This window comes from Rhinolophus ferrumequinum, chromosome 22 (genome assembly GCF_004115265.2).
Source record: "Rhinolophus ferrumequinum isolate MPI-CBG mRhiFer1 chromosome 22, mRhiFer1_v1.p, whole genome shotgun sequence".
Lineage (NCBI taxonomy): Eukaryota > Metazoa > Chordata > Mammalia > Chiroptera > Rhinolophidae > Rhinolophus > Rhinolophus ferrumequinum.
This window is the reverse complement of record NC_046305.1, coordinates 32,603,866-32,611,231: the sequence shown is the minus strand read 5'-3', so window position 1 is coordinate 32,611,231 and position 7,366 is coordinate 32,603,866. Positions and strand designations below refer to the sequence as shown.

General features: G+C 39.2%; 1 pseudogene; it reads right to left on the bottom strand.

Moving 5' to 3' along the window:
- Window positions 1–210: 210 nt before the first annotated feature.
- On the bottom strand, window positions 211–1,269 carry LOC117015054 (bifunctional 3'-phosphoadenosine 5'-phosphosulfate synthase 1-like; annotated as a pseudogene).
- Between the last annotated feature and the right edge of the window lie 6,097 nt (window positions 1,270–7,366).

Genomic DNA, 7,366 nt, shown 5'->3' with positions numbered 1-7,366 from the left:
TAGGTAACTATAACACAATGGTAAGTATTTGTATATATAAACATATCTGAACATGGAAAAGGTACAGTAAAAATACAGTATAAAAAATAAAAAATGATACATCTCTGTAGGGTGCTTACCATGAATGGAGCTTGTAGGACTGGAAATTTCTCTGGGTCAGTGAGTAAATGAGTGGTTACTGACTATGAAGGTCTAAGACATGACTGTACATTACTGTAGATCTCCTACAACTGGCCAATCTTCTTGTTTCATAACCATCTTGATGTAGGGGTGGTTCTTGAACATTGTTCTCCACTGGCTAGTACAAGGCTCCTCCTTCCTGTGCTCAAAAAACTCTGGATTACAGACAATAGCCACACAGCAGCCTACCTACATCAGAGCCAATGCCATCCAGCCTCTCTTTATCTTCATGAGTAACTGTCAGAACTGTAGACAAGTTATTGACACCCCCATCCAGAAGATAATCAAAGTGAAGGGACTTCAAATACTCCCTTTCTCTCATAAAGCCATTTAGTGGGTCGCCCAACCTTCTGCCAAAACCTGTGTCCTCTGCATATACACTTCATTAATTTTCAATGCTGATAATGGTTCTACATCTGTTTTTGCCAAAGAAAGTTTATTTTCCAGCATATACAGTTCATTTACTTCGTAAGAGGCATCCACAGGTACAATATCCCTTTCCTGTAGAAATTCCACAACTTTCTGGACACAGTCAGAGACATCATAAGTGTCTGTTTTCAGAATCAATTCAGGGACCTCTGGTTTTTCACATGTAGAGTCAATCCCAGTGAAACCTTTAATTTCTCCAGCCCTTGCTTTTTTGTAGAGTCCATTAACATCTCTCTGTTCACATACATGCAGAGGAGTATCAACAAATACTTCAGAAAAAAAGGTAAGCTGGTACCCTTGTGAATCTGCCTTGCATTGTTGAGATCTTGAGCATAATGCAATGCAAAACTTGTGATGCACACTAAGCCAGCATCTGAGAACAGTTTAGCAACTTCTGCAGTGCGGCAAACATTTCTCTCTCTTCAGGACCAAAGCCAAGATGTTAATTTAGACCTTGACGGATGTTGTCACCATCCAAAGTGTAGCATGGAATACCACAGTAAGCCAAGTACTCCTCTAAAGCTATGCTCACCGTGGTCTTCTCTGCTCAGGTAAGCCTGTCGGCAAAACCAGAAAAGCCGCCTCTGGCCCCCCTCCCTGACCTCTTTTGTTGCTGTGGACATGGTAAGTATGATAGGTGACATTAGTTGTTGCCTGCATTCCCAGTTCTGCATGTTCATTGTTGCGCAGCTTGGCTTTCTTGAACAGGCTCCCAGGGACCTCCACGGCTACAGAACTTGTGCACAAGAGCTGGGGGAAGGGGTGTGTGTGTGTGTGTGGGGGGGTCTCAGCACCAGAGTGTAGCAGGAGGAGATCCCTCTGGGGAGAGGATCCTAGGGTGGAAAGGTGGGGCTTCCTCGTGTAGAGTGGGCAGGCACTAACGTACTTGCTGATGTACTCGAACGCCGACTGAGGAAAGATCTAGTGCTGACGTAATAAGCTCGAGCACTGACTGATGTAAGCTTGGGCACTGACATAACCTCGAGTGCGGACGTGAGCTTGAGCACTGACGTAGTAAGCTGGAGTGCAGATTGATGTCAACTCCAGCGTTGACGTATACTCAAGGGCTGATAGAACCTCAGGCTCGCCTTCTGCTCACAACCCAACTGAGGAGAACTTCCGCTGAGCCTGCAAAATGGCACCAGAGCAGAGGCATGTGGGCTGGGTTTCTCTTCCTGTGATGACTTTGTTTGGTTTTGGTGTCACAGTAAGACTGTCTTCACAGAATGAGTTGGAAAATTTCCCTCTTTCTCTATGTTTTGGAAAAATTTGTGAAGGATTGGTCGTAATATTTAAATGTTTGATAGAATTCACCAATGAAGTTATCTGGCTCTGGGCTTTGCTTTGTGGGAAATGTTTACATTGCTAATTCAATGTCTTTAATTGTTATAGGTCTACTCAGATTTTCTGCTTCTTGAATTTCAGCAATTGTGTTTCCAAGAATTAGTCTGTTTTCTCTAAATTATAATTTCTTGGCATACAATTGTTTATAGTATATCCTTGTGGTACTTTTTATTTCTGTAAGTTTTGTAGTGGTACCACCTTTTAATCACCATCCTTTAAAAATAATCATTTTCATGCCTTAAAGAGTAAACAAACACTTTCTTCAGCCTGTGTTCCTAAGCACAATAGTTTAGTTTTAAATGTTCTCTGAATTTCACACAAATGGAATCATATAGAATGTATCCTTGTCTGGCTTCTCTTGCTCAATTTTATGTTTGTAAAATTCATCCCTGTTTATTTGTCCATTTCTCTGCTGTATACTATACCATTGAATGAATTTACCACAACTTATTTATTTAGGGACATTTCAGTATTTTCCTGTTTTAGGAATATTATAATAATCACTGCTGTTAATGTTCTTGAACATTGCTGTTAATGTGTCTTATTGTATACAAACATGCTATTATGTTGGGCTATACATTAAGTGTGGTCTGCTGGGATGTATGGTTTATCTTTGCTCAGCTTTAGTTGATAATGCCAAAGAATTTTCAATGTGGTGAAATCAGCTGATATTCCTATAAGTATTATATAAGGGTTTCCATTATCTTGTCTCCTTGCCCATTAGTAATGTCATTAAAAATAATGTTTGGGTATCACATTATGGTTTTCATTTATATGTATCACAACAAAGTTGAGCTCCTTTTTATATTGGCATTTAGATTACCTGTTTTGAAAAGTACTCGTTGAGCCCCCTGCCTATTTTTTCTATTGGGTTATCTGTAATTTTCTTGGATCTGTAGGAGTTTTAATGTATTCAGGTAAGGGCTCTTTGTTGGCTATATGTGTTGAAAATGTTTTCTCCTACTGTGTAGATATCTTTTTTTTTCTATTTATGATGTCTTTTGATGAACAAAATTCTTAATATTAATGCAGTTCACTATTGATGTTTTTTTTTTGGTTATGGTTCTTGGTGACTTGGTTAAAAATATATGTCCCCTACTTCTAGTTCATGATGATGTTATATTCTCGATGTTTGGGTCAATGACTCATCTGGAATCAATTTTTATGTATAATTTGGGTTAGAGGCCAAGTTCTATTTTTATCCATATAGATATTCAATTAATGAAGCATCATTGATTGAACAAGCACCCTTCTCTCACTGTTTTGCGATACTCCACATGTCTTAAATCAATTATCCATATATGAATAAGGTTTAATGCAAACCATGGATCTGAAGGAACAAAGGGAGTGAGACATTAGCAGAATCTGGAGATAGAGAAAGAGCTATAGCTATAGGAAAAGGCCACAGAACAAGAACTACAGCCTTATATAGAGAAACACAGCACCTGACAAGCTGTTGCACAATAAGGAATAAGCAGATAAAAGAAAAATCTCAATTTTTGCCTCTTCTTTCTCCTAAAAACCTCTGTCCGTCAGAACCCAAATGGAAACCAGAAAGCAAAGGCACTTGTTGATGCAATTCATACATGGGACATAGCCCAGGCAGAAATGTGAAGCAAGGATATGAAAGTAACGTGAAAGATATGCAGCCCAGCCAAGCATATTTGCCTTTCAGCATCCTCTCATTTGTCAAGGTGAAATATTTGTTTCCCCATTACAGGGGATACCCAGAGTCCACTGAGCTAATGTTTCATCATGGAGTACGTCAATTCAGTCAAAGCCATATCTGAAAAGTTATCTTTACCTATACCTATATTAGTGTTCTGCATATAAGGTAATGGTTGGGTGGGGGTGGGGGGGACTGGGTATAAGAGAAACAATTAAGTAACATAAAACATAACTACTATAACCTCCATTTCTGTAGCTGGACCTGCGGCTTAAATTGATAATGATAGCTGCCTTCTCCCACAACCCATGCTATGTTCCCATTATTATCCCTCTCAGCTGGATGGTGTTCTTTATCTGGTGGGGGAGACCCAAACCTCCATTCCTGTAGTATCTAAGTCCTGGTGGATCTCATTTTTATTGTGTTGCCATAGTTTTCCATAGCTCAGAATTATTGAGCACAAGGAATATTAAGGTGCCCTAGGGAATTCTCCATCTGCAATCATAGTTTGTACCTATTGGGTAGCAGCAGCCTGATTTCCACTTGTAATCTTGATCTGTCATCATAGATTGTACAGTGACACCCTTTCTATTTGTTCATTACATGACATTAGGATCCAAAAATTTCAGAAGGTAGTGTCAGCTTTTAACGCAACAAGGCTATAACTATGTTTCCTGTTGGATACATAGTTACACTTTTGGGCACCAACATTCCTCTACTGGACATTAACATCCCCAAAACCAAATTTGAAGGGAAGAAAAATTTTCCTCTAGCATTTTATTTGTGTAATACAGAGAGAGACCATTCTCACCTCTACCTGCTAATTCTGGCCATGGAGAGTGGCACTAAATGTTGGCTGCTGGTTTAAGAATGTACTTCATCCTTTTTGTTAGAACCCCAGCCTCCAACAATGTCATTTTTTAGCTGATGCCATAACTGTGTCTTCAGAAGGCCATCTCATCATTCTGTTTAGCCATCTGCTTTCTGTGTGATGAGGGGACGTGGTAAGATCAGTGAATTATGTGGGCACAAGTCCACCAGCACACATCTTTTGCTGTAATATATGTCACCCATTGTAATATTATATGTATTATGTAGGATGCCAGGCTGTAGATAAGATACTTAGAAGGATTGTATTGGCAACAATACTGGGGGCAGTCAGGCATTTCTGTATCTGAAATATATGTCAATATCTGTGAGGACAAATCACTGTCTCCTTCATGATAGAAAAGTTTACTGTAATCAATCGCCACCAGGAAACAGACCAGTCTGCTGGAGAATGGTGTCATATCATCAACCTGCTTGTGGCAGGTTGGCCGCTTGGAATTATGGTAGCAAGATCAGCTTTTATGAAGAGAAATGCATGTTATTGAACACATAAATAGCTTTCAATTCCACCTCTCACAAATATTCTGTACATAGGTCATTTGAGCAAGCACTGTGGTGGCTAGAGAGAGAGGCTGACTAATAGCCACAGGAAAGAACACCTTATCCACCTGAGTATTGAAAGCACTTTCCACAATGGATTTATTCTGATGGGGAAAAATATTTTTACACCCCATATTCTTTCTTGAGAAAGTTCTCTATGAATCTGTTTAATAAACCACCACAATTACAACTTTCTTCTTTCTATGTCCCTGATCATTTAGATGATCTGCTCGTGAGTCAGTATAGACCTGCACCTAGTCTGTCTTTCTTTCCATGCAAAGTGGACAGTCAGACATACTACATCGATTTCTGCCCACAGGTAATATAAATAAATATAAATAAACTCTCACTACTGTTTTTCAAGGCTACCCCTGAGTTGGGCTGTGTTAAAGTGACTATCATCTAGCTGAAATCAATATACTAAGCAGGTCTATCTGTGAACCATAGTTTAGTTATTCTTTCCCCCATTGGTTGGTCAGGGGAAGTCCATGTGGTTCCATGTGTGGGTTGTGGAAGAGTTGGTGAAGCTGTCGGAGCAAGCACCTTGAGAATCTGAGCCACCAGCCAATGAAGTTAACTTGTGCCTTCCAAATTTATTTGGGCACCAAGTTGAATATATCATTATTTTTACAATATAATGCTACAGTGCACATCTAAGTGGATGGTTTGATGAATTCCGATAACATTTACTTTATAGATTGCAACTCACTAAGATCCCATAGACAAAATTTTATGCAACACTAGGGCCCAAGAATCAAGGGCTCCTTTTCAAAAGAACTGTAGTTAGCATAAGGGCATTGCCTCCTTCCCAAAACTTTATGGTCTGAGCTGCAATTCATCTATTGGACTAGCCCAAAGCTTCATATGATATCTCTGCATGCTACAGACACTTCAAATGCCATAGGGTCCAAAAAGTCATAATGCCAATGAAAAAGGCAGCTTGTAAACAGAAAAACCTGGGAAGCCTAACAGATCACCAAATATGATTTATACGCCTTGCCAAACACAAAGAAACTGCAAGATTTGTGCCTCTTTCATCATTAGTGATCAATACAATTTGCAGCAACTTGTTTGTCACTGTGGAGAAGATATCCTGCCAGTCCTTAAACTATTGGACTCTCAGAATAAGGTATACTCCTGAATTTTTGTGGGCCTTATTTTTTACTCTCTGGTATGCATATGTCTTACTAACGCATCTAAATTGCTTGCCACTTCCTGTTCATTAGATCCAGTTATCGTAATGTCACAAATGTAATGAACCAGTGTCATGTTCCATGGGATGTTAAGATGATCGAGAGGCTTTGAGACTATATTATGACAGCATAGGAATGTTTACATAACCTTGAGGCAAGACCATAAAAATACACTGTTGTACCTGTGAAAGCAAATAGCTTCTGATTATCTTTGCTAAAAGGTATTTTTTAAAAATCTAGGTGAGTCAGGTCAATTGTTGCATGCTAGCTGCCACGGGCTGGGTTGCTTTGCTCCATTAGGTATCACATCTAGAAATGCACCTTCAATTGGTATCTCCACCTGATTAAATCTGTGATAATCTACTTTCATTTTCCACAACCCATTTGGTTTGGGAACTAGATATATAGTTATAAGAAATATTGGGATATTATAGGAATAATCAAAATCTTTGATGGTTTTACTAACCTCTTTAATGACTCTAGGAATGCAAAATTACTTTTGGTTTACTTTTTTTGACAGATGTAGAGAAAGATAAGGAGTTCCATTGGTTTTCATTTGGCATTTTCTAGCATTGTAGATTTCACTCAGTTTCTGCTCCTTCTGCACTGGTACCTTTGTTTTAGCACAGGACATTTAAACACTCAGTCTGTACTGCCATTCTACAACCCTTACAACCAGGCTTTGGCTTATTTTGCATCTGTATCTCCCCTATGACTACAGAAGATGAGAGACCCTTCAGAGCTATTGTTAGGGCTTTATGATTTTCAGCTCTGGATCTGAATTAGAAATTCATGAGTTTCATTTTTTTTCCTGGGTAATCTCTGTGGGGTCACCTGAAGCACCCAGCTGATCTCCTAATCATTATTGTTGTCCCAATAATCAATTGACAAAGCCATTTGTTCTCCCAATGTCTATTCTCCTGTTGTGCTTCTTCCTGTACCACCATTGAAGTACCTGAGGGCAAGTAAAAATGGAAGGCTGTTACTATTCCTTGGCCTAAAGGGCGATAGGAGGGAATGTTTTCTAGGACTAGAAAGGATAGTTGTATATAGATAGGTAACTGACAAGAGCTATAGTCTTTAGAGGACATAGTCACTCACCATAACACAACAAAGAGAAAACTAG